The sequence below is a fragment of the Thermobia domestica genome, chromosome 1 (genome assembly GCF_964235325.1).
Source record: "Thermobia domestica chromosome 1, izTheDome1.hap1.1, whole genome shotgun sequence".
In the NCBI taxonomy this organism is placed as follows: domain Eukaryota; kingdom Metazoa; phylum Arthropoda; class Insecta; order Zygentoma; family Lepismatidae; genus Thermobia; species Thermobia domestica.
In genome coordinates this window covers 302,657,785-302,678,909 of record NC_137454.1, presented here as the reverse complement: position 1 = coordinate 302,678,909, position 21,125 = coordinate 302,657,785, and the positions used below count along the sequence as shown (strand labels likewise).

General features: G+C 37.1%; 1 protein-coding gene across 3 annotated transcripts in view; it reads left to right on the top strand.

The window, feature by feature from the left end:
- Window positions 1-21,125, top strand: part of LOC145661745 (uncharacterized) — a 575,920-nt gene that overhangs the window by 301,921 nt on the left and 252,874 nt on the right. The window lies entirely within an intron of this gene.

The window sequence follows — 21,125 nt, the reverse complement described above, 5'->3', positions numbered from 1 at the left end:
AGTTTTGTTTCACAGTGTGAAACTACAGACTATGGGAATGCAATACTCGAAGTTGGAGTAGTACATCTATAACCACTGGTTGCAACAGATTATTAACATCAAAGATAGAACCTGGTCCACAAACGTGAATTCCTATCAAAAAAGCTTTTACTCGTTGTGCTTTACTGTTTTTGTTTTATGGCCACAAAGGCTGAAACCGGAAATCGTTACTTTGAACAACTTCCGGATTGAATAGCTGGTTAAGAGGGAGATAAAACCTACTATTGAGAAGCTGAATCGCTTGCAAAGAAAACAAAATGTATCTCGATATCTCTTACCATTTTTGATATAATAAAATCAGTATTCAAATCAAAAGTACTAGTAAATTTCAACCACTTCTGGTTTTGGTAGAATTTTGTGGGTTGTGACGATATTCTTTTTCGAGACACTGAATCGCTTGCCGCTATCTGTTACCATTTTTGTACTATAGCAATAAATGTTGAATACGGAAATGATTAATTTGAACCACTTTCGGTTTGAATAGACAATGGAAACTTTTCTTAGGAAAGTAAATCGATTGCAAGAAACCGCATCTCGATATGTCTAACTGTTCTTCCTCTATTATTATTATTATTATTATTATTATTATTATTATTATTATTATTATTATTATTATTATTATTATTATTATTATTATTATTATTATTATTATTATTAAAGCATTCTGCCTTTCGGCAGGTCTTGGGATTAATGAGAATTTTTTTTTTCAATTTTAGATTTGAGCCTGGAAATGTTTCTTCCACTTTTGTCGATCTTCAGCTTCCTCTTTTAACTCCCAGTATTTTTTTCTATCTTTCAAATCATCGATCAGCTGTGTTCTTCTTCTTCCTATTCCTCGCTCCCCTTTCATCTTTTCTTCTGTGGCGGTGCGGAGAAGACAATTTCTTCGCAAGATATGTCCAATCCAATTGGCTTTTCTACGAAGGATGGTGGCTAGAAGTCTCCTCTTCTCTCCTATCTGTTTTAAAACCTCTTCGTTCATTGTTGTTTTTAAAACATCTCTGTCCATTTTATCTTATCCATCTTCCTCCACCACCACATTTCGAAGCTCTCTAAATATTTCTTCTCTAACTTCCGTAATGTCCAAGTCTCTGAACCATACAGTCCAATGCTCCATATATAGCACTGAACCAACTTCTTCTTAAGTCCAATATTGAGCCTGCTGGTTAAGAGTGATCGTTTCTTGTTGAATGCTTCTTTAACTGTGGCAATTCTTGACCTGATCTCTTTGGTGCAGTAAGCGTTTCTAGTCAAAATACTTCCCAGATACTTGAAATTATCGACCTCTTCAAGTTCTCTTTGTTCTACTGTGATTCGTAATGGCGTTTCCACGGGATATTCTCATGACTTTCGACTTTTCGCTGTTAATTTCCATGGAAATCAACATTGAAAAAAGAAGTAATATTAAGTTTGAACCATATCCGGGTTTGGTACAGTGTTCGAGATAGTCATTGCCACCCTTGAGGATAAGATAGGTCTATATATTTATTAATTAATAGTATAACATTTTCCTAATGAAAAACCTAAGTCTCTACTTCTACCGGAGAAGAATTTTGTCTCGAAGCAAAATGTGAAATAAAGGTGCTGATACTTGGATTCGAACCCTGATCTTGCGCACGAAAGGCTAAATGGCTATCCGTTCAACAATGAAATATTATTTGAGACTCCTGTATATGTATATCATAATCAATCATTGTCAATCCACTTCTTGATAAGTTTCTCAGATTCTTCTTCATAAGCATCTATCTTGAGCAATTCTTTCCCACGTTACTCCTTAGTGCTTCTTGATTTTGTCATCTTGTATGAGGACGTTTCCTAGGTTGTTACTTGCTCTTGGTTTCAAGTCAAGAATTGCGTTTGTTCATCCATCATCATTTTTTCTTGCAATATGTTTGTTCAGCCTATAGATACGTTAGTGCCTTATGATAGTATCCATAATGCCTATCATCTCTCTAATCTATACGAGATTCTTTTCCTATATTTGCGGGTGATTCCTCACATATACCTGTCCATGCTTCATTTCGTACTCTGCAGATGGTGAACGTCTTATTTTGTTAGTGTCCACGTCATCGATCCATACATCAAAACAGGCAAAATACATTCATTGAAAATTTTAAGTTTTAAATATATTGGCATTGAACTTTTCAACGTGAAGCTGTTTCTTTCTAATGCATTCCAGCTTAGCTTAATACGTCGTTTAATTTATTTCTTAATCATGCTATCCGTGGATTTATTCTGTCCCAGATAGGTGTTAGTATTCAGCTTTTCTAATTCCACATTTTCAACTTCAATCCTTGACTTCCTTGTGTTGAACATCAACTTAGTCTTTCCCATATTCATTTTTAATGTTTTCCTTGCTCTTGGTATTAAGTTCTTTTGGTATTCTTGCAAATTTGTGTTGCTGTTTCAGAAGAGAATATCTAAACATATACTTCAGCACTTTTGTAAATGATGTTATCAGCGAAACGCAGATAAGCCAGGTGTTCCTTATTCACGTTTATTACTCCATTCTTCCAGTTTAGATATCTAAACATATACTTCAGCACTTTTGTAAATAGTTTGGAAGAAATATTACTCCGTCGTACGCTTTTCTTTATTCTTATTGTCTTCGTACATTAAAATACTAAATACAACACACTGAGCAAGACTATGTGATAAAAATATTGACTATAATAGAAACACAAATACTTAAGTTTCAACACATTGTGTCTTCATCATACTTCCACTCCATGTGTTGAAACTGTTATGTGTTTGTGTCTTATATATTTTTCTCACATAGCCTTGCTCAATGTGTTGTTGTGTTTAGTTTGACAATACGGAAATAAGGCCTGATAGAATAGTTATCAAAATACTAACTTGTTCATAGATATTATCTATATCTATCTAATAAGAATCTATATCTATCTATCTGTATTTATCTAATAAGATATATTATAAGAATCTTCGGCACCGCTTGATTTAAGAGCGTTAATAGCCACCGTATGTAGCGAATCGAAAACTTTTTTATAGTCTATTAGCGCGGCACGTAAGGGTAATTCATATTCGTTTGACCATTCTGTCACTTCCCTCACTAATTGAATTTGATCTACTGTGTTGTAACAATTTCTAAATCCAGCCTAAATATATATGTAATTACTAACACTACTGTTTTAAAGAAAATGTTTTTAAAGAATTGTAAACAAAACGAAATAAAAGTAAATACAGAGATGAAAAATGTGAAAAACAAACTAAGCTATTAAAATAACATTTCTATGTTTACTAAAAAAGAATAATATTGACATTGTCCTTTGCCTTCTGTTGTTATTTAATTACCAACTATAAAAAAATAGTTTTTTTTTTGGTTCACCTTTTGATTACACAATTTGATTTGATTGTAATCTCTTTCTGTTACATCTGTATTGATACATTCTTTATTTTAGTTTAAAATCAAGGAATAAAAATATTATAATATACAGCGAAGTTGTCAAAAGATTATACGTGTACAATATTGCGAAAAAATTGCAATAGATTCTACATCTGTATTTCTACATCACTTCAGAGTTGCGCACGAGGAGACAAAACTCTCCAAATAGAAACAGATACATTTTTGAGACGAGACATCACTTCCACGATGGAGTTTAGAGACAAGGCAGCCTCAACTCTATGTTTTGTGGTCATCTTTACACCTCGGGACAAAATGTCTAATAGCGTGTACTAAACAACGAATTTTAATGTCGCGAGGTATGATATGTACTTGAAAGGAAACACGATATGGAATATATCTTGCATTATGTAAGCATGCGTAGCGATATGTGGCTTTTCCTCTCGTTGCATTTCCTTCCTCGGACTTCCTAACACTTTCTTCTCGTGGTTTTTCCTCCGAGCTACAAGTCATCCAAGTACATAGCCTTTCCCAGTTGAAATTTTCATTCTTTTTACAAAGAATGTCATCTTTATTACTAGATTAGTCCCTAATTCTCCCAAGGTAGTGTGTACAATGATCTTATAGTGGGCCGTAACGTTCTTCTGATAAGCCCTAACTCTTCGCTAAATGTGTTTATTCAGACACATGGCTAACTGTATGCTTTTGTGCTGTGTGGGTCTCGGTTCAATCCACTGTGAAGATGAACGTCATAGAAGTTCGAATCATACGTTAAGCAGTAGATCCATCTATCATAACCTTCCGTCTACTATAATCTTTTTCTGAAGTGAAAAAAAAAAGTTTTGTGTTGATGAGCAAATGTTCCCCATTATTTAATAGTTTTAGATTCTTTTTTCTTGAATGTGAGTTCGTGAATTTCTTTCTTATACAGAAATGTATTCTCTTGTGCCCACATTGGCATAATGTCTTTGTCAGAAAGTAAAAATAAAGGGTACTTGGGATCATTCATACTCTGATCATACGATAGCCATACTGACACACATATGTATGATCAGTCATTCATTGGACACTATTCGAGCCTCACAACAGCCAGTTTTCATCTCACATAAACCTTAGAAATTGACTTACTACGGATGAGTATTTTCTAGTGCTTATTAACTTCATTGTTTTAATTGATCACCTACTAACTCTATGCGCTCTACCTCAGTGGCAGAGTGTTCACCTCCTGTGCTTGGGGTCCCTGGTTTGATCCCAGCTTGCGCCGTGTGGACTTTGTAGTGGATAAACACCGTGCTCGTGGGTTTTGCAGGGCTCTCCCGTTTCCACCATTTCATTCATCATTTTCTTCATTCCACCATTTCATTCATCTCTCATCACCATCTCCTTTAGCCTAACCAGCATAACCGTGGAACTTCATTTCATTTCTATGCGCTCTACCATAAATTAGTATATCTACCACTATTAAGACCTGAGTCACACGCGTTTATGATTATTAGAAACATTAAGTGTATAGTGTACAACATGGTGTGAGGAAGCACGGGATTGAACAATACTATAGTTAAACAAAAAAATAAGAGTTAATAATCATTTCGAGCTTCGTTTTATTACCACCAAACTACGTACTTGTTAACCTAATAATGTCATTATGAAAAGTTTTATTGATGTATATTCAGTCAGGCGCACACTCAAAGAATTTTTTATTGGGTAAGGCAGGCTTGTATCCACGGGGGGTCTAGGGGGGCTGGGCTCCCCCTAAATTTTTACTGCCCACCTAAAATTTTCACGGTTGACTTGCAAATGAACTATAATATGGTGATGAAATATTATATGGTTGGATCGGCTCCCCCTAACTTCTACCACCCCCCTACATTTTTGGGCTGGTTACCGACTTGGGTAGGGTCCAAAGTTTGGGACGGTCCAATACTACGAGACAATACGTGTATGTGGTATTGAATCTGTGTTATTCTACACCCAACAAAACGATAAGTAATTGCCAAATATTGCCGCCTGTATTCTTAGCAAAAAATGATAGAATTAGATTGCTTTGTAAGGAAAGAAACAGTACAAATGAAGCATAAGATCAAAATCTTCAGACTACATCAATCATTTCTATGCGAAACAAGTATAGTTTCATCACTGATCGCCATGTGTATCACAGGTGATACACACGACGTGTTCCGCACACGCCTCGTGTAGCATTCCTGATAAATCATAAACTGAAACAGATCGTATTCAGAAGTTTTTAATAGGCATTTATTTTTCAGCTAGAGACTGTCCTAAATATCAACTTGGCGCCGACAGAAAAATCTTTAAAAAAAACTGTGACCATTAATGTGTTAAAAAAGTGCACAAATATATGTCGAGTTACCAAGTTTGGTGGGGATTCGGACCCGGTGCAACCCTTCTGTGGGTGCGCCTCTGATTTCAATATTAGTTTCATCTTCATAGGTGGCGTGGATATCGTTTTAAGTTTACCAAAAAAATATTATCCGATTTTCTTGGACTACATACTCGTATATAATTTTGTTCAGCTAACTAAGATCTGATGATTAGTATAAGTCTCATAATTTATTTTCGTTAAACGTTAATTTTATTGAAAAATTCTGAGATAAACAATATTTCAGTTCACACAACACGTGACTGTATAGGAATGTCTAGGCCTGTATGGGAAGAAAAAATGTTTTGAGAAAATATGCGTGAGGTTTGGTGTAAATCCAAAGTTTCAGCGGAAGACTGTCTTTCAAATGCAGCTCTAGTCGACATCCATCACTCACGCTTGTCAAATCCTTGATGGCTAATGTGTAATTGACAGACGCGATCTACCTTGATAGAATTTGTGATCCCCGAGTCTCCTCCCTGCCTTTTGCGTCAGTCCCTCGCCCCCTTCGTCGACCCGCAAACCCTCGTTTCGTCTCCAGAACTTGCCTTTTGATGGTGGTTCCATTCCATCGATCAGATAAACGCCGCCGTGCATCGCATCGAATATCATTTCAGAAACAATATTGCTAAGCCACGTTAATCCCATTGAATCCGCGTATCAGTGTCTGGCGTAGTTTAGATTGGTTGAGGGTTAGAGGGGAAGTGACGTTAGTAAGGTTCTCCTTCACCAATTTATGAAGAGAAACAAGGCATGATTGACATTTGTATATCTCATCTATGATCTCGTACTCCCAGGAATAATTCAAAACCATTTTCTCTTTCACTTTCGTGTTCTTCATCAGCGCTTTATAATGAATAATTTGCTTCCTACATAAGATTAACTTCTTACTCCGTCAGGGAGGTTCGATTGAGAAGTGTTATGTCTCTCAGCACTAATGGATTTCCGTGATAAATTTCTTCTAATTACGAGTAACATGCCTTACTATTGCAGGAGTTTCAGTAGTAATGCAATATGCTCTTCACTACATTTTCATCCTAAATTTCATGATTATGACAAATATATACCTTAGTGATTTTTAAATGGTTGTTTATATCGAATTAAATAAAGCAGTTGTTCTCGTTTCTGCGTATTCTCTCAAAAGATTCCGTAACCTTGGAATTTGACTCATTATTTTGTGAAAATTTATTCTATGAAAATTCCTTGTTTTATATCTCGAACTTGTGTTTAGGATATTCGAGAAAAATGGCGGAGGTTTCGTGCGGCTGCTATGCAGGAGTGATGGCACTCGGAGGATTGAATGATACATCTATTTGTTCCAAAACTCAAATACTTTATTAATTATAAAACAAATGCAGTGGTACCAAGACCCATCATACTGTACAAAAAGGATGTTAAAATGCATTTGTATGTCAGTTCGTTTCAATGTGTGTATCATTCACAGCACGACGCACGTCTAGGCCCTGCGTAGCGTAGTCGCTAACACTCTCGGCTTGTGTGCGAGCGATCCCGGGTTCGATTCCCAGTGAGGACGAAAATGTATGAAAGCTTTATAGGGTCAACATTCTTGAGTGAGATTTTCCTGGATTTACCTCATTCACATCAGACAAGTGCTTGGATGGGCCTAACATAATGGTTTCCGACCGCTTCCCTTCTTTCCAGTTCTACGAGTAGTGTGATCGCCGAGAGATGCCGTCCTTCATACGTGACGGACCAACATGACCATAGCTGCTGAAATCCCAGAAATCTAATTCCTAATCCTAACATCTAAGCGATAATCAATTTCACACTAGATCTTCTCGAACAGACTTGACGTAACAATGCCAATTGCCTTGTTCATTCTTGCTTCCAAGTGCTACTTATTATCGATTTTAACATGGTACACAAAGTCTTTGATACAACTTAAAATAAAATTCCAATGATATGAGATCTGAGCTTGTTGGGGCCAAGGAGTGGGTCTCTGACGTCCAAACTATTGGTTTCCGACACGGACATCCAAAGCTCTGAAAGAATACAAGCAAAGAGGCAGAGCGTCCGTTCACACTGAAAGATAATTTTAAAGATGTGTGTTTCCATGGTTTGGATTTCTTGGAAAACTAAGAGTTACAATAAATCTAGGTACGAATTTGCGGTGATGGGTTGTTCGGAGAAGCAAAAAAGGTCCAATGATTAGTTTCTTCGGAAGGCCGCACAGACATTGGACAGGACCTTGGGTGAGCCTCTAATGTGTTCGTATATGATGTGTGGTTGTTTAGACCTCCACATGCTACAGTTCTGGCACGCACATTGACACATACATTGACATGAAGGATAGCTTCATCAGAAAGGAAGATGAAACATAAAAATTGATAATCGGCAACAGTTTCTCTGAAGCATGTTTACAGCAAATTCATGTCTCTGTGGTTTATCTTCTAGTTTCACTTCCTGCAAGAGCTGGAGCAAATAACTGGAACCTGTTGCGTATCATTTCTTACACTGTCGTGAATTAGACTCCACAGCGTACTTTGGCGTACAATTGACTTTTGTGAACTACGCACACAAGAATGTTTTCATATCCGCAATTCTCTCTGATGTAGGCGGTCTGCCCCGGTTTGCTATGCTATGCAACCTATTTTATCGAATTGTTTGCGTTGGTTGTTAATGATGGATTCTAAACAGACATCTAAACTGTCTTTGGACCGTGATCACTGATTTGCGTTCCGCCGGCTATAACATACACGCGGCTTTTTCATGCATGATTGTTCACGAACACACTTCCTATTCCAAAAATTTCTTAAGAAAACTCCATGTCATAAATTTCATATACTCTCGAAATTTTAAGTTTCCAGCATAAGCAGTTTGCCTTAGGTATTGATTAGTTGATCATTGAGTTTAGCAGACAGGATTTTTTTCTTTAACTGAATGTACTGTTAGGTAGAGACAATAAGAGTCCGGGATTTTAGCCCTTCACCTAGCTTATTTTATATAAAAAAAATACTACAACAATAGTCTTTGTATCTGCAAAGTGAATATCATAAAATCTTCCTTACAACAAGTGAGGTGAGGGAAGGAAATGTTTTGTGCGGGAACCCTTTAGCTCATAGCAGCCTCCAGGGCGTCTTGTAGCGACTTCAGGATACGGTGCTTCGGTATACTCCTTAGCTCATGGCAGAGTCCAGAGATTCGGATTCAGTGGTTAGGAATCCCCTTAGTTCATGGCAACCTCCAGGGATTTAAGCAAGGGCAACCTCAGGAGCAGGTGTAGGTTAAGTGATCAGTGGTCAAACTAATACTTCTTTCCTTTTCGGGTCCATTTTTTAAGCGATCTCTGAGTAGGTCGTTCTTCCTCGTGGCCCGTCGTGCTGGCTTCGTGTCTTCCTGGTTTTAGGTGTATCGTCTGCTGCACTGATACTTGTAAATATAAGCACTTGTTGCATGAATAACATGTGCTCGCACTGAAAAGTGGGGGATCCTTACAATATAGAGATTTGCAATAAATACCAAGGAACTGTTTTGATATGATTTCAGGGTAATATGAAACGAAACTCACTTTTTTTTTATAGCTAAATACTAAAATTGTATTTATAGTTTTGCAAAATGCGAAAAATTCTTTCTTTGTCATTTACAAGGAATGTGCAAAAATGAATTTTATTATCATTACACAACCACAGTTCTGTGCGCCGGGCCCCAGGGTATGAATTCGATGTATTTTGTTACATAGAATCGAAATTTCTAAACCCCAGGACGAAAAAAATTTACACGGTCAATCGTCCTGGGGCAGTGGCGGATCCAGGGGTGGTTGGGCGATCGGGGCGATCGCCCCCCCCCACACCAGAAGAGAAAACTTTCTTATTTTGTATATATAAATAAAACCCATCCCAGAGTTTGAAGCTCTTAAAAGTAATTCTAATTAGCAGTATGACAACCCACCGCTTCCCCCAGAAGTTGGTCCTGGATCCGCCCCTGGTCCTGGAGTTTTGAAATTTGGATTCTGTGTAACAAAATACATCGAATCTATACCCTGAGGTCCAGTGAACAGAACTTCTATTTTTTGTATGTGTCTGTTATTGTTGTTGTTGTTATTATTATATAAGAAAAACGCATATAGTAATTGAGTAAATTAAATCCAAATGTACTAACATTTGAAAATTACTAGTTAGTAATTTCTTATAAATTATGATCGAAACACTTTAAACGCTTCAGCTCAAACCATGATTCGTTTCACTGCAAGGTAAAACCAAATTGATGTTTTTCAGCGTCTATCTAGCCGTCATAAAGCAACGTTAAAAAAAAAAAAAAAAAAAAAAAAAACTGATTTTTATAAATGTAACATGATATTCAACATCATGAATATAATTATCCATCCATTTTTTACGCAACCTTAACATTTTTTGTAGATATACTATTTTTAAATATAGAAAAGCTGTTTTCCTTTATTCTTTTATAATTTACTATAATCTGCTCTCTGGGAAATCGGATTAGAAAAACATAAACCCATTTTCAATCATTGGATAAAAGCGTAAGAGAAACGAACATAAATATGTATCGATTATACTGAACTGAAACTTTGTTCTTCTCAGAGAGAGAAAGGGGGGTATTAACTCACAAAAAAATCAAAAGAAAAATCTGTTAAAATAAATCAAATTGTATAGGGTCTAGATATTGTTTGAACTGCTGATAGAACATGACAATGTGTTCATATGCTTAGGGTAAGAGTTATTATGTAATTGATAAAAGCTGTATCATGTAACTCCGTGCTCTCATGCTTTCTGGTTTCTGCATTTATATTTATATGGAAGCACATTTATATATAGGAAAAAGCGGTAAGCACGACTTCCAGTAAAATTGAGTTATTTGATGGAATGGATTGGGATCGAACCACAAAAGTAGGTAGTTTAATTTCTAAAATGTGCCTGCAGGTGGCAGTAAAAGCATGTTTGGTATTCCTCATTGCATTGTATTGCATTTGAATTTTGGACTTTTTTTCAGTTTATTCGAAAGGTGGAATATGTGGCATACTATTGTGTTCCCTCGAGCTTCACATATCGAAAAATTAACTAGAGATAAGATGCCACTTGAACGAAAAAAAAGCTCGCCCTGTGAATGATCCACCAACTTACATCTACGTGCACCACCAACATGCAGTTAGAACTCTAAAGCAGCACGTCGAATGTTGTGTGGCGTCACGGTTATCCTAAGACATTTACTGAACACGGTTTTTATCCTAAAGCTAGGTTGCCAAACTGGAAAAATCTTGTAGCTGTCATTAAAAGGTCTTGCAACCCCATCTTTCTATTTATTGTTTACGCAGTACAACTTTCTGAAAGCGAGGCAGATATCTCCACCCATGCAGCACTGCACTCTAGCGGACAAATACTAAAGAATCCGCTGTTTCGGAAGCGGCGAAACTGTTTTTTATTTTCTTCGTCAGTGGGAGGGCGATAGCAAGTAGCAAGACAACCCAGAAAGTTGCACATGGGTTGAATCCTTGCGAGATGAAAAAATTGTTGCAAGTTCCTTTCAAGATTGTGTTTACATGGAGAAATATTGCAGCATTGCAAGATTGTTTTAATGACAGCTACAAGATTCTTGTAGCATGGTAACCTAGCTTCAGATGTTACCAGATAGTCTGTAGCAGAGAAGAAAGAAAAGTAAAAAAAAAATGATAGGAAAGTTCGTGAAGATTTTTCGCCTCACCATTGGCTTAGGTACCAGGAGGGAAAAACTTGGGAAACACATGGAGTCCAGGAAAAACCCCTTTATCGGTCATGCACGTGCTCAAGTATTTACATGGTAAACCACACAAGGAAGGGGTGGGAGAAAACATAAAAAGCGTAAGTTATTGTCTGTATTTTCATCTATCTTAAAGATTGGGTGTGAATTAAGCTAAACTGTTAGTTGCCTATATTTGATGGGTAAGTTTGGTAAGTGGGATATTGTGGTTCGCTTATCATGTTGGAGAGATGCATGCTTAAAACAAACGTACTATACTAAACCAGAAGAGAATTTGGAGTTTGCAGGTAGAATAAGCTGAAAACCCGTCTTTTAAAACTTTTCCTCACTTTCTTACGGCTACTTTCTGATAAGAGCACAGCTATACCTTAGGCAACGTAACGCAATTCCCGATTTCTTTCAATTTTCTTCTGTTGGCGAACCAATCCATGGAGAGGTTAAAATATGTGTTGGTAAAGGAAAACCGTTATCGAATTACTGAAATAGGATTGGTTGAACGTCAGTATTGGAAACGAGGGAAAAACACTTGAGCTGACCTATCAGCTTGACCAGCACTTCTTGCTGTTTGAAGTAGGGTCACAGTCGAGGGCCAGGAACAAGTGAGGGAAAGAGGAGAGTGAAACTACGTTTCTCAGTCATCAGCACTTTACAGAAAGCTGCTGGAGTTGATTTTACTTCGATCAAACTTAACGAGCCGATTGCAGGTTGGAAATTGATAAAAACTGAACGAACGAAACGGAAACCTAGCTGCTATACATTCTTTGTCGAAAGTTGTCCATTTTTCCAGAAATATATTTTCTACTAGAAATTGAGGAATGTGTTGATAAAACAGAACATACAAAGAGCACAGAGATCCAAAGGAAAAAGTACAACAAATACTAACCTTTTAAAATGAGTTACGAGAACAAGATAGACTTCTTCATTGCAAGAAGTATGTGCGTCACTGTTTGGAGAATCAGGGGCGTCAGTTCAGACTTCGCTTGAGGGAGGCAAGAGCACTACCGACACAAAACTTTCACGTTTTGTACTAGTTTATTAGTAGACAATCGATTAAAACACATGTAGTCCTCAAACTCTCTTGGGGGGGGGGGGAGCAATTGCCCGTCCTGCCCCCTAAATGACGTCCCCGATAAGAATAGATACAATCTGATACTTAACATTATTTATTTTTACATAGGTCTACACAATACATACATAAATCATTAAATAATCTATTTTAACGGAATAAAAGCTATCAACTATCATTAACTACGAACGACATACAGTGAAACCTCTCGATGTTGGCCACGATCGGTTCCATTGGAAAGTAGCCAACTTACACAGGTGGCCAACTTAAAGAAAATAAATGTGATTGGTGTATTTTTAAAATAGGGTTTCTATTATTACTTGATTGTAAAATTTTAATTCTCAATGGCACGGCAGCTACAATTTAAATCTATATTATAAAAGAGAACGTACAAATCCTTTGTTCCCTCATCACGCTAATACGGCTGAACCAATTTCTTTTATTTTTGGGGGGTTATTAGGATTTGGACCCTAGATGGTTTTTATCATATCACTTTAATTTTTAATTACCAGTGTCTTGAGATAATTGACCATTCAAGTGTCCATAACGTACAAATCCTTTGTTAGTTCATCATAGGTATAAAAATAAACGTATTTATATGCAACCCGCATGACCGTGTCACTCGGCGGGTTAACATAAATGACAGGCGCTATAATGTTAACATTTACTGCAATTTGAAAGCGAAAAAGTAAAAATTATCTAAGTAACAAAGTTTATTGCGTTCCGGGGTGACCGCAGCGAAGCGGGGTGAACGCTGCTAGTCTATATATATAAAAGAGAACGCACAAATCCTTTGTTCCCTCATCACGCTAATACGGCTGAACCAATTTCTTTCATTTTTGGGGGGTTATTAGGATTTGGACCCTAGATGGTTTTTATCATATCACTTTAATTTTTAATTACCAGTGTCTTGAGATAATTGACCATTCAAGTGTCCATAACGTACAAATCCTTTGTTAGTTCATCATAGGTAAAAATAAACGTATTTATATGCAACCCGCATGACCGTGTCACTCGGCGGGTTAACATAAATGACAGGCGATATAATGTTAACATTTACTGCAATCTACTATGGTTTTTATCATATCACTTGAAAGCGAAAAATTAAAAATTATCTAAGTAACAACGTTTATTGCGTTCCGGGGTGACCGCAGCGAAGCGGGGCGGGTTAACATAAATGACAGGCGATATAATGTTAACATTTACTGCAATCTTCTATGGTTTTTATCATATCACTTGAAAGCGAAAAAGTAAAAATTATCTAAGTAACAACGTTTATTGCGTTCCGGGGTGACCGCAGCGAAGCGGGGTGAACGCTGCTAGTAATGTATATAAAGTAATCATAACAATACACAGTACTAGAAAAAGATTACTACAGTATGTTTAATATATGTATTTACTTTATTCTTTTTGGTGTATATGCACATTCTTATTTTGTAATTAAATATCTTTTGTTAATGAGTTACAAGTATTTCCCTTGATGCAAAAGATGTTTTGAGGAAATCTTAAGAGAATTCATATCTAAAAACCTCCGGTACTTTTTAACAAGCCGTCAGCTGGCAATAGTTGATAAATGAGATGGTTAGCTCTAACCTTGGGAATTTTCCAGAATTACCAATGCTCTCCACTGATGAAAGGAGCCGAGGGTAAATAAATACGTCAACCATTTCCTAAATTCCTGTCCGTGCTTTTTCTTATTCACATCTTTCACCACCCTTTTATCAGGGCAGTATTCTGGCCATTGACCTTCAGGAATAAATCGTGGGAATCCATGCTTCTTTGTCTCCAGTCACAAATACAGAACATTTGCCTCCCATATGAGAAAACGAAAGAGTTAAGAAAAATAACAAAACGGTATTTTGAATGGCCAAGATACGAGATAAATTTATCATTATCATCATAGGGTAAACATTGCTTCAATACGGCCAACTTCCAAGCTAGACAGATGACCAACTTACAGAGTGGCAACGAATGTCGTATAGGAAAATGTAGTTTGAGGACGACCCAGGCGAAGATGAGCAGGTGGCCAAGTTGACAAGTTTTACTGCACTTTCCAGAGCCAGAACATTTTGTTTCTCTTGATTTTTTTCTAAAACTACGCATCAGTTTGCTCATCTCGATGTAATTTCTCGATTGATATGTGTCTTTTATTCGGCCATATTGTAGTTTGGGAGTTTTCCATAATAATGAAAAATGGAATATTTTAGTTTAACGTCTCTTGATTATACGCATTAGGCTAAAGGAGATGGATGATTAAGGCAAGTGAATAATGATGGAAGAATTTGTGAAATGGTAATGTGGGAGAAAATGAGAGTACCCCGAGAAAACCCACCGACACGATTTTGTCCACCAAAAACTTGGACTGGGCGATAGACTATTTAGGGGACGTTTGACGAAAGGGATGTAAGGGTAAAGATGGCTAATATAAGGTCAATTATAGAAACAAAATTTCCTTTTGCTTATATATTCTTTAAGGCTATTTTTTTTTAAAAAAAGAATTGAATTCCTTCTCTGATTCGTAGACAGCTATGTCCAAGTCTTACATTCAGCCTTGTGCATGGGCGTATTAGGTTAAGATGATGTCGAGCGCTCAGGACTATCGCATTCACCCGAAGCGGCGTTAAATTCGTAAAAGTTGAGAACCACTGTCAATAATAGATGAGTGGTCTTGCCCATGTGGTCTAGTTGAGCGGTTCGAGGTGTTACGTGGCTCTTAAGAGTCTAAACCCATCGGAAGTTCAAGTTCCTCTGATAATATGGCCTTTTTTTTTTAACTTCCATATGTAAATGAAATGAAATCTTTAAGTTTAACGTCCCACGGTTATGCCAGTTAGGCTAAAGGAGACGATGATAGTGAGAAATGAGTGAAATGAAGAAAGTGGGAGGAAACGGGAGAACCCAGAGAAAACCCACGAGTACGGTGTTTGTCCATCACAAAGTCCACACGGCGCGAGCTGGGATCAAACCAGGGACCCCAAGCACCGGTGGTGAACGCTCTACCACTGAGCCACCGCGCCCCCCAATTTCCATATGTGTTTGTGTCCCTATCCAGTCAGGTAAAAGTTCAACAATGTAAGAAGAAATTGAGTAAGTTAAAAAGTTGTCGGAGGCGTTCGACTGCAAATCGCAAGGTGCAATCCGTCCCACTAGAGAGCATCGGAATTTCTAACCAGGAGCGCATCCAGGACGGACTTCTGGGGGGGGGTTGTAATACTGCTCCTTAGAGCTACTTTTAAGAGCTCCAAACTCTGGGATGAGTTTTATTTATATATAAAATAAGAAAGTTTTCTCTTCTAGGGGTGGCGACGATCGCCCCCTTGGATCCGCCCCTGTGTCTAACTAACCTTGTCCTTATCTACTTGGCTCAAGACGAGGAAGAAAAAAGTATGAAACAGAAGAATCATCATTCTTAGTAGCGCACTAAAGAACCCCAAGCAACTGAGGTTAATTTCATGAAGCATTTACTTTTTAACAAAAAGAAAAAGTATATTTATTTTTCATTCAAAGAGTTTAAGTTGTCTCCTCTTCATTCGTACAGCTATCCGTGAAATCGTTTGAGGATTGTAGCAACCCATAGAAATCATTGTCATCATACGTATTCTAAGTCACTTGCCGCAACTGAGAAGCTTCCATGCTCCACAGTCTTCCGCTAACCACTTTGCCTTCACGTACGACTTTTCTGTTTTGATATCATTCATTAATTGTAGTTTCCTTCGCCCCCTCCCTCTCTTTCCTACCACCATACTTTCTAACACGTCCCCCATGATACACTTCCTTCTTATCCAATGTCGCAACCAGTTCCTCTTCTTAATAATATATAAAATTGTTCTTTCCGACACTCAAATTTCGAAAGCTTCCAGTCATTATTTTCATAATTTTTTTTGCGTAATGTCCACATTTCCGACCCATACATAAAATACTCCACACGAAACATTTTATGAGTCTTTTTCTCAACTCTTTATTCATGGTCCTACAAAGTGGTATTTTCTTCCTTCTAAAGGTTTCTTCGCCATTCCTATGCTTGTTTTTATTTCACGTTCACATTTCATATCATCACTAATAATACTACTCAGGTATCGAAAACTAGTCACCTGTTCTATTTTCTCTCCTCCTACTCTTATATTTGACACCACCCGCTTCAATGTAGAAATAGGACCAAAAATATTCACAATTCACGCATTTCGGTAGCCTCTGTCAGGATTGTGACGACAGACTGGATCAACCGAAAACAAACAAACGGGTTTTGTTTCACAGTGTGACAGTACGGTAGACTTCCAAACTATGTGAATACAATACTGAAATTGAAAATACAGCATCAGAGTACGGTATTCTGATGCAATAGAGAGTAAAGATAATAGAATAGAGAGAGAGAAATAGTTCTAATTGTTTTTTTCTACTTCCAGTTTTGTGAAAGAGTTGCAAGTGATAATAGTGTTTATTTTGAGACGTAGAACTGATTTCATAAAACCGTTTGTAGCTATATCTTATCACTATATCGATCAACGTTAAAACGGGAAATTCCCACTACCACTTCTGGCTTGAATGGAGAGTTAACGGATGAGTTGGAACCTTTCCTTAGTATGCTGAATCGACTCAAAAAGACTTGTTCTCAATATATCTTATCGTTTCTGCAGTGATACCTGTTAACAGACGGACGGACTTAGCCGTTTGATAAGATTTTTGATACTTATGCGTCTAGGGATGCGCACGAGACAAGATTTGAGGCTGTCTCGTCTCGAAAATGTGCTGTAAAAGTAGTGTCTCGACTTGAAAAATGTATTCTTCTCTATTGGAAGAGCTGTGTCTCGACTCGAATTTTGTCAGGTAAATTCTGTCTCGACTCGTCTCGTGCGCATCCCTATATGCGTCAGTAGCGTTATTTCAGATTTAGCCAACGAAAGGGGGGGTGTAAGATAGTCCATTGATATAAGAGTTATAATAGATATAATCAATGGATATGAGTCCATTGATATATACTTTTTTGTTAGTACATTTTTATACAATTTATTAAAAGCATGTGGGTTTCAAACTAATGCTACAATTGCCTCTCTGCTCTTCCCAAATGAATTCCCTATTACTAGTAGCATCCTTTAAAAGCCTAAAAATGGTATTTCCTAACGAATTAATGCTCAAGTAAAAAGAAAAAAACTGTTAAAGGGGATCGTTGTCTCTCTCTGTATTCCTCGTGGATCGGCCAGTTTTCTCTTGCTATCTCAACAGTTTTTTTTTTTTTTTTTTGGAAGGGGAGGCACTGTTTCTCAGTGTTACAGCACTTACTTCTTGTGCATGAAGTGCCTGGTTCAATTCCCGGCCAAGTAAGCTTGTGGTGGACAACATAGTGTCCGTGGGTTTTCTCGGGGCCCTCTCGTTTCTTCCCACATTCTCATTCTATCATTCACTTGCATTAATCATCATCTCCCTTATCCTAATGGGCAATATTCGTGGGACGTCAAATTAAAATATTTCATTTCATTTTCTACAATTTTTGCTCTGAATGCCTGTCGTCGGACAGATGGACCTAACCCTTCCGTTAGATTTCCTATATTTGTGAATAGCATAATTTGGAAGTTTAAAAAAAAAAGTGCTAATAATATCTGAGCATTAAATTTCAAACAACAATTAAACAGCCTCAGATAACAAGTATTTAGCTTTAAATTTAGAAATAGGATAAGTTAAAACAGTCCCCAATATAATTACAGATTCAGTTGCCTCCCTCACAGAAGCAGCTTGCGGTGTGTGTTACCCATCTCGGTTCCTAGAAGGCGGTTGTTCAGGATTCACAGAGCACTCCTCCAAACTTCCACAATTCCCAAGTAGTTCTGGAAAGTTGCCCTTTAATAGCTCTTCTATTTGTATAAAGCTTGCAACGTACTTTGCCTCTGTCTCCAACATTCAATTACGAAATAACTTTGTAGCACAACTTGTAACTACAATTCTGTTGCTCATGTAAGAACCAACGAACACTGGTTACCCTCAAAACACAAATAACTATCACGTCTACCGTTGTGCTAAAGTATGTGCAAATGTGGTCATGATATCAGGTGATCTTAATTGTGAAGCATACAAGTTATAATTGGTGAGGGTGTTTTTATCTTTCAAAGGTACAGTGGCGTAGGCAATTCTCTACACTTCCTAACTGATCATTGGAAGTCTTATAAAACGTCTATATTCGTCCATCCGTCCATCTGTCTGTTAACAAGTATCAGAGCAAAAAAGTTAAAGATACCGTGAATCGTATTTTCTTTTTAATCGATTCAGCGTCATATCTTCCGATTTAACCCTACATTTAAACTGAAAGTAACAGAAATTAAGCATTTACTGTTTAAATGTTGATCTCCTTAAAGCAAATGCTGAAAGAGATAGCGAGAATTGGTTTCTTGGAATCGATTAATCTCAGGAATAGGTTTTATCTCTTCCGTTAACCCTACATTCAAACTGAAAGTAGTAGAAATTAAGGTTTTATAGTTTTAACATTGATGACGTTAAAGGAAAAACGGAGAGAAATAGTGAGAAGCAGTTTCTTGGAATCGATTCATGGTCTCAGGAATAGATTCTATCTCTTCCCTTAAACGTACATTCAAACTGAAAGTAGTAAAAATTAAGCATATGCTGTTTAAATGTTGATCGCCTTAAAGCAAATACTGAAAGAGATAGCGAGAACTAGTTTTTTGGAATCGATTCATCGTCTCAAGAATAAGTTCTCTCTCTTCCGTTAACCCTACATTCAAACTGAAAGTAGTAGAAATTAAGGTTTTATAGTTTTAACATTGATGATGTTAAAGGAAAAACGGAGAGTAATAGTGAGAAGCGGTTTCTTGGAATCGATTCATGGTCTCAGGAATAGATTCTATCTCTTCCCTTAAACGTACATTCAAACTGAAAGTAGTAAAAATTAAGCATATGCTGTTTAAATGTTGATCGCCTTAAAGCAAATACTGAAAGAGATAGCGAGAACTAGTTTCTTGGAATCGATTCATCGTCTCAAGAATAAGTTCTCTCTCTTCCGTTAACCCTACATTCAAACTGAAAGTAGTAGAAATTAAATTCTTATGGTTTAAACGTTGATCGCCTTATAGCAAAAACGGAAAGAAATAGCGAGAATCGGTTTCTTAGAATCGATTCATCGTCTCAGGAATAAGTTCTATCTCTTCCTTTAACCCTATATTCAAACTGAAAGTAGTAGAAATTAAGTTCTTATGGTTTCAATGTTGATCGCCTTAAAGCAAAAACTGAAAGAGATAGTGAGAAACGGTTTCTTGGAGTCGATTCAATAACTGAAGGAAGGGTACCATAACATCGTGAATTTCTACTAAAATAGGAACTGTTATAAATTTACTGCTACTTCTTGTCTCAATATTGATCTCCATGGAGGAAGAACGGTTAGAGATAGCGAGAAATAGCTTTCTCATATAGATTGATCGTGTCAGAAGTAACTTTAATCTCGACCTTTCTTCTTCTAAGGAAACCGAAAATGGTGGAAATCTACGTTCTCCAATTTCAACAGTGATCATCATAGTGAAAATCCTTAAGATATAACGTAAACTAGCTTTCTTTAATGAATTCAGTACTGCAGGATAGGTTCAATTCCTATTCCAACCAAAAATGGTAAGACATCAACTGCAATTTATGGTTGTAATCATAGAGCAAAAACGGTAAAAGGAGCCGACAAACGTTTTAGGTATCTATTATCTTAAGAACAGATTTCATCTGAATCTTATTCTTCTACTGAAGTCAGAAGTAGCAAGAACTAGTACAACTTCCGATTTAAATATTGATTCCTGCATAGTAATAATTGTGCGAGCTAGCAAGAGACTGTTTATAATGTAAATTTAACTCCAATGAACAGATTTCATCTCCCACATTATCACTTTGTTTTAGCGGGAAGTTATAGGTTTTAATTCCAGTTTTAATAATGAATTCGCATAGTCTGGAAGTCTACCATAGTTTCACAATAACTCGCTTGTTTCTTAGACAATTGTACGTTGGGCAGAATAGATGCAAAATTTTAGAATGCAGAATCTGAACTTTGTTTCAATTGATAGCAATAAAAGAAAGAATATTTTCTGCAAAACTACAGGTAGTTAGAATTCTTGTGAAACTCGACATAACATGCGAACGTACTGTCTAATGCTTGCACGACTCTAACCAAGACATCTTTCAGTGTTTACAACGCCAAATCTCTTGCAGTGTGTTTATAAATATATACGAGGATAGTTCCAAAAGTTTCTGGTCTGGTCCCATTTGTAGTAAGCCGTTCATGGTATATAGTGCCATCTAGCGGTAAAAGTGAAGGGGAACGCTGGAGGACGCCGTCCCCCCACTTCAAGAAAATATATGTGGCGTTCTCCCACTTTCTAAAAAAATACAATGGGTGAAGATAGGCATGGGGGACGGCATGACGTCATGCGCCCCCTACCTTTTCAGATCCACTTTTACCCCTGGTGCCATCTATAGGAGAAATAATGTATCACTTTGAACTAGCTGTGTCAGTTCGTTGAAGGGATTTGAATTAGTTGCTCTGTGTTGAGTTCGCATGCTGAATGGAAATACTCTAGTTCATATGGCTGTTG